The sequence below is a fragment of the Electrophorus electricus genome, chromosome 14 (assembly GCF_013358815.1).
Source record: "Electrophorus electricus isolate fEleEle1 chromosome 14, fEleEle1.pri, whole genome shotgun sequence".
Taxonomy (NCBI): Eukaryota; Metazoa; Chordata; class Actinopteri; order Gymnotiformes; family Gymnotidae; genus Electrophorus; species Electrophorus electricus.
Genome location: NC_049548.1, coordinates 11,158,547 through 11,166,514, shown reverse-complemented (window position 1 = coordinate 11,166,514; position 7,968 = coordinate 11,158,547).

Sequence of the window (7,968 nt, the reverse complement as noted above, 5' to 3'; positions counted from 1 at the left end):
ATGAGCACAAAACAATAAATCCTGCTTTTCTTGTGTTTTTCCTGCTATTCTCAAATTGAGCAGGACTGTCTAATTTATTTTAATTTATTTTAATTTGTCTTTAATTTATTCATTTGCTGCTTATTTCTCCTAAGTGTGTGGGGTGGGGGTGGGGTAGGAAAAATAGGTAAGATTCAGTTCTCACGGTTGGCCCCTCCTTGCATCCCTGTCTCCATGGATTCCCTGTCTCATGTAATTGTTTCATTTTCTCCATTCCTGTTCCAGTTCTTGTTTTGGTTTTCACTCTCTTTTGTCTCACCGGTGTCTTGTTAACTCTCTTTATATATGTATTTAAACCCCATCTAGTTCCCTGTTAGTTTGCTGGTCATTGTTATTTCTAGTCTCTGCTTGTATTCTAAGCCCTTATTGTTTGCTGTGCCCATGCTGCTTAGCCTGTTTGTGTTGATTGTATTTTTGTTATAGCCTGCATCCCCTTTTTGTCATCGTGTTTTTTTCATGTTGTTTATGTATTCTCTGACTCTCCACATTGACTCATTGACCCTGGACTGTTCCAACGATTATGATTCTGGATTATGATTCCCATAATAAATCTTGCTCTTCTCAGCATATGCATCTGCCTCCCAACCACTCATCAATACAGAATGACTAGCCTACCAAGGACGCAGCGAGGGAGTGAGACTCTGGAATGTGGTTGTTCCGCTAGGACAAAACTGTTTCCACACAGTCTAAGCCTGCCATATCTTTGTGCCACCAAACCAGAGACAGCAAATCCCTTGGCACTGAGGGTATAAGGGTGACTCATTGTTCACAGAAAGCTCCACAGATAGTTTCACTTTCAGCCGATTTTGCCACAAGATCCCAGGTAAGCACTATAAGTCTGCCCGTCTTGATCAACACTCTAGGGAGCAGTGACCTGCAGAGCAGGTTTCGTGTTCCCCGCCTGTTTCGTGTTCCCTGCTTGTCTCGCACCATCTGTGTATCCTGCTGCCTCCAGCTCATGGTTCCTGCCCGTCCCACCCAAGCCTGTGTCTCATGTTCCTTGTGGGCTTCCTGTGTCTCCATTGTTGCCTGCTTCTGCTGCTCCTTTGTTTTTGCCTTCCCTTGTGCCTTATGTTGTTTTTGCCCCTGTTGTTGTGTCTTTCCCTTTGCTTGTTTCTCTGCCTGTTCCAGTTCCTGTGTCGCCCTTTGTTTCTGTCCCTGTGCCCGTCCATGTCTGTTTTTGTTCCTGTCCCATTGTCCCTAGCCTGGTCTATAATGCATTTTTGTTTTCCTTGTCCTTTTCTGCCTCCGGTCATCCCTCATTTTTTATATTTTTTGTGACTCCTCGTCCACCCTCCTGGCACTTTTGTCATCCTCAGTTTGTTTCTGTTCAGTGTTCTGTTCCTGTTCCCACATCCGCATCTTCCTGGTTCTTCTGCTGTTCTGTCTGGTCTTGTTGTTTCCCCGGTTCCTATGTTTGCTCTCACGTCCACTCCTGTTGTGTCTCCAGTATCTCTCTTCTTCTCATGTGCCTGCTACTCAGTGTGTCCCATGTTCTGCTCCCGTTTCTGGTCCGTTTGTTCCTGTGTCTCATTCCATTTCTGTCCCTGCTCCTTGGCTTGCCTGCTCTGTTTCTGTCGGTGTCTCGTCCTTGTCCTGTTCTTGGTCTGTTCTGTTTGTTTTGTTTTTATGCATTTTAGTGGCCCATTCTAGTATCCCTGTCTCATGTAATTGTTGCATTTTCTTAATTCCTGTTCCAGGTCTTGTTTTGGTTTTCACTCTCTTGCATCACCTGTATCTTGTTAAATCTTGTTATACATGTATTTAAACCCTGTCTGGTGCCCTGGTAGTTTGCAGGTCATTGTTATTCTTAGCCTCTATTTGTATTCATTGTGTGGTTTGTTTTGTGTTTATGTATTCCCAGACTCTCTGCATTGGCTCAATGACCCTGGACTATACTAACGATTATGATTCTGAATATTCCCCTAATAAATCTCACTGCTCATTTTCTCATAAGAATCTCCCCCTCCCCACCACCAAAAAATACATTTCGTATGAGACAAAGGAAACACATTGATGAAATTTTCCTCTGGGTGGCTGCAGACAGCTACCAGAACAAACAGGAGCTGCAACCGCTGCAGTGATAGTTCAGCCACTGCCCGTCACTCTAATTAGTATTCACCAAAAGGGTAATTGAAAAACAATATGCAAATACACAAATAAATGACCATTATTTTTAAGTTCAAACTTCTTACTAGTTTACTATTTGCTAAAATGCTATAATAAATCTTAAATACACACAACATTTATTTTCAATCAAGATCTACATCCTACACCCTACATCTATCTACATTCTAAAGTGTTCGCCAAGTTACACTGATTATCATTACCAACATTATTATTCTATTTTTCTATCTGAGGGCATAAAATTACCTACCTTAGTGGTACCTTAATGCTGCCTCTCCCCTGGGGCACTGGAGTTTACTCCCCTGTCTGGATAAATTCACCATGCTACACAAATAAGGCTCAGACTGTTCAGACTGCAGATAAGTCAGATTTGGTCTCAAATCAGATTTTTTGAGACAACTGTCTGCATTTGGGTATCCAGACATCAACCCATCTTCATGGGTTGCTTGGTAAGAATGTAGGCATCAGTAACTACTTAGCTATGCTAGTGACGCAGATTTCAAATGTCGATGCAGGAGAGATGGAGGTGCATCACCTCACCCTCCAAACAAATGCTCTCTCAAGTCACAGTTCAGAACTCTTACATCATATCAGCTGACTAATTACCATAATTCGCTCCAGATATGAGCATTGTGAACATGGAACAGGCCTTGTAGCGTGAGATAATGAACAATAATGTGGCATCTGGGAGGCCACACAGCACAATGACAAAGTCTGGCATGTCAAAATATTTTGTATTTTCCTGCTTAGTTTAACAACTCCTACAGTGTTCCTTGATGTTGACCAATAGGATGAGAGCGTGCTCACTGGTGCACATATGTAACCATGGTGAAGAGAAAGAGGGATGCTGCTATTGCAGATGTCAGGTGGAACAACAACAACAACAGAGGAAACAGATATAGAAGCTGTGGCAATAATCTCAGTCCACACTCTTCTCTATGTGACACACAGGAATAGGTCCACAATCATCTTTTCTTTAACTTTTTGAAACACACAAATGCCAGCATTAGAGGTTCTGATGCCAGTCTCCAGGTTAAAACATGGGATTACCATTTGTGATTTCAGTGGTCTTCTAAGACTATTACATGACAGACTGTAATGCCAGATGATGCCAGAAAAATCCTGGCAGAATTCTATATCTTACTATGCAATTCAAACTGTATAATAAAGATTCTCTAACAATAGATGTGCGATTAAAGCAAATGGCTATGTTCAGTGTATGGCATCAATGAGCATGCCATGGCCTTCATTTGTAGTTGCTCTGTGAGCTTCACATCATCTAATGACGCCCTCTCATTAGTGGCTTTTAGACAAGCCTTTTAGGTGTGGTCACACACTTCATTTTTCATCTAAATTTTCTGGCACTGCCAGAACTCAAAAGTCATCCGTCTTTGGTTGAAAAGGCACTAAATCAGTTAATGCAAAGTATGTCACATTGTGTGTTCTATGTCCACTGAGCTTAACTCACAACCAAAGACATTTGTATGCAATACACAATTTGGCATACAACAACAAAATCAGGTCAATGATTGTGTGAACCTGGTTTAAGACACAGAAAGAATTTGTCACTATGATAGCTTAATAATCGACATCATCATCATGAAAGACAAAAATATAGTGTAGTCTGATCCTGGTATTAGAGCTGACCTATTGCTAAAATGGCCTTCCGTTAACTGGACTGTTGACATAAGTGTGACAGGGTAATTGGGTGCGTGCATGCTTTGAGCAGAACAGATATTTTATCTATGCGCACAAACGCACACAGATGCTAAAAGCTGGAGGAGTAAGAGGGCATCTGACGCCAAACACTGTGGACAGCAGCAGAGAAACAAAAACATTCTAGAAAGGTCCACATTGTCTTCAACAGTCAGGAATAAAATTACACACTCACACACACCCTTGCTGTGGTAGTTTGAGACAATTCATTCATTTTGAATTACTGAACTCTTGACATAAGTGTGACAGGGTGATTGTGTATGTTCCAGGTATTCTGTCAAACTCAAGGTAGTGAAACTAATCAGTGATACTCAGTGATAAACGCAAACTGGCCTCCCCGATGAATAAGGCCACACCCAGCCCAACTGACATTGTTAATGCATACTCAGTGCCACCAGTTCCATATGGGATAATGCATTATGCCACTAGCCCACACAACCCGTGAAATCCATATTGGCCTTCCCAGTGACTAAAGCCATACCCAGCCCCACTGGTACCGTTAATGCATACTCAGTTCCACATGGATTTTACTTTTGACCAATCATTCCACAACACCATAGATCGATCATGGCCTATCTGGTGACTAGCCACGAATACTTTAATGTATATTCAGTGCCATTGGTTCCATCCGGACCTACCACATAACACAATGACACAACTTCAGCCATTCCACCTTTGCAATGCATTTCCCCAACTAGTCTGTGTTCTCCTTAACCACAACCACTGAAAGGCCTAGCACCTTTCAGTTACTTCTGATAACTCTTTCACAACTACCCTTAATTTATAGCCTCTAAGGCTGAGCAATGATGTGACATATTTGGCTACCAATCCCCAAAAACCCATCTCTCCCATTCTTATATGTGCCTGCTACTCACAATCTCTCACCTCAGACACCCAGTCTTCAGCTACATCCTACTATATCCTCAAATGGAATTGTTAACTATATTAGATAAACTATCCATTTACTTTAAGAGTATAACACCATGTCTGGCCTCACTGTAGTTAATGCAATACACTGTCGGGCCTGTAGTTTTTTACCCACATCCACCAGCAATTTCCAATCTTACACTGCACCTCATCTACCAATATTTATAGTCCCTTACACACAAACCTAATTGATTTATTACTAATACCACTAGGCAACATCTTAACCTCTAAATGCTAACTATCAAATAAACATTCATGCAAGCACTTGACTGTATCTCCACATATATCGACCATCCACCAAACTAAACTTATGCGGTGATAAAATATGCTTCAGCATGCCAACCCCCACACATCATTTACAATTAGGGTCTTTACCTACCAGCTGTCCAAGGTTTGCAGAGTTTGTAGGACAAATAAAATTGCTCCTAGCAAAAACCTGATATGACACGCATCCACCTGATTTTTCTATTTTCTACACTTTCCCAATGAAGCCATCTCCTTGCAGTTTGTACATCTCATTGTAGTAATTCTTATCTAATAGGTGAAGGAATGGGATTAGGTGTTCTACTAACCAAAGAGGCAGAATAACCAAATTACCTCCATCACCACTGTAAACGTTAACAGTGAAATGGTTCAACCAGCCATTATACCCAATTCCAATTACTGGTAAGATAACAAACTCTTCTGTATTTAAGCAGGACTGAATAAACTGAATATCCCCAATATGCTTTAACCATCTGATCAGGTACCCGGAAGAATCCAAATGGTTTCCATAAGAAGTTATGCAGTACTGAACCAAATACATGAACTAAATCTAAGAAAACCAAATATAGGTCCCTATCCTCTTTCTTTGCTGACTGAATCTAATGACAGATCATACTTTCTGTGCTCCAAACCACCTGCAAAGCCAGGTATCCCTGCCTTCTGTGTTGACATATCAATTAATTTATTTGCATTTGAGTTAGGGTTAGTATGCTGCCAGTCCCACTATTACACTAAAAAAATCTTACCCTGTACATTAAGAAGACTTACAGACCAAAAATGTTCTATACCCACAGAATCCTTCTCTTTTGGAATAAGGATACCCCCTGCTCTTATCCACTCTTTTGGAATAATTTCCTTCTTCCAGATTACTACCATCATCTTCAAAAACTCCAGGTCCTCAGATGCCTTTTTGTACAACAGCACTCCATTGGGACCTGGACACAATCTGCCTTTGCATGGTACACCACGTCTTGAACCTCACACCAGTTGGTGGGTTGACATCCATTTGCCACTCTATTGCCCCCACTGGTGGCCATAATAAACAGTGAAGTGCCTAGTGATATCACTTTTAAAGACCACTTGAACAAAACCTGACTGACAGCAGATGTCACATTTTGCTGAAGTTAACAACTACAAAAGGAAAACATGCTTGCTTTTATTCAAAGGAATAGAGAGGAACAGAAAGGAAATGTATAGAGTCCATTACTAACCAGCCAACTCCCATCAGAGTACTACTAACACGTATACTGAACATGCGCTATCCTGCCCTCCAATATTGCACTGAGAATGTTCAGTCCTACCCACCTGGCCCACATTTCAGATGGGACATTGAGAATTTACACTCATTGTATGACAGGGCATACAATGAAGCCATCAGCTGTGGCGTGAGTGTTCATATGTGCATGTAATGTTCACAATGGCTAAGCTAATCAAACCTATTTATGGCTCTTGGCAAGATGTCAAACATGGGATACATAAGTAGCTCTAGTATGTTAGAGAAGTTATCAGAGCAGTCCCTTCCTCTCGCTGCCAAGCTGATACCAATTCTAGTAAGCACGAATTCTCTCTCTCTCTCTTTTTCAAAAACAAGCTACATATTTAAAAGGTATGATTGTTTTAGCAGTTGCAATTACTTTCTAATCATACAAGGTACGATGTGGCTTTTTAATTAGCTCTAATGACAGTTAGGGTCAGTGCTTTTCTAGAGAAGAAAATCACATATAGTCTCTCTCAAACACACACACACACAATTTTTTTTACTTTCCTTGTATGGACATTCCAATGACAATGATGTAGCTAATTAATGGTATACCTATCCTTACCTTCAACAGAAACAAAGAGATTGTTAAAGCCCGATTACTTCTAAATAACAATTTACCACCAAATCATGGTACAAGCTTTATTAAACATGTCCCAAATTGTGGATGGTTTACAACCCTGTTGAGCATTTGACAAATGCACATAAATCTGTTTGAATCCCTGCCTTGTATATCAACCAATTTATTTTTACTTCCATCATAACATACAAGCAAACTTTATCTGCTAATGTCCATTTTATGAAATATCATGTGGTGCGAACATGAATAAATGGCAACTTTGGGACTTTTATATTCCTTTTTAAATGCTTGTATGTAGTTGCCACATTTAGACATCATGTAGTATGGCCTCAAAAAAATAATTAATATTATTTCAACAAATATATATTTGTTTATACATTTCATAATTACCTTTTGTGGGACGCTAGCTTATTTTGTTTAGGTGGCCAATTCTGTGCCTGTAAATTTGGATAGAACTTAAAAATATTATGTGGTGCGAGCATTGCAGAGTGTTTTCCATGGTAGATATATGGCCTAGATTAGCAGTTGTTGTACATTTATATTCAATGATTTAAATACATTAAGTACTTTATTTTAGTATTTTTGGAATAGATTTTAATGCAATCTATCATTTTTTTCTAATATCGTGTCATTTTTTCTAATACTTTCTAAACAATTTATTTCTAAACTTATCATGACAAGATCATGAGAAAATGCAAAAAAAAATTTAGTGCATGTAATTTCACTTTGTTAATTATGCATTTTTTGTCATTTTTAAAAATGTTTTAATCTATTTTACCAGATGCCACTACCAAGCAAGGTGAAAACATTCGCCATATGCTGTGTTAATTCTGACCTCTAGCAAGACCTGAAAATCTTGCTGGCAGAAGAGAAAAGTAATAATATTTAAATATAAATAAATAAACAAAAATGAAGTACATACTGCTTGGGTATTTTTTCATTACCTGGAGGAAATATATTTTTCATTAACATGTTCATCCGCTGTCATTTCCAAAATAAAAGACTACACACTGTAGATTTATGGCATTACCATATACCTCTCAAAATGATTTTAACC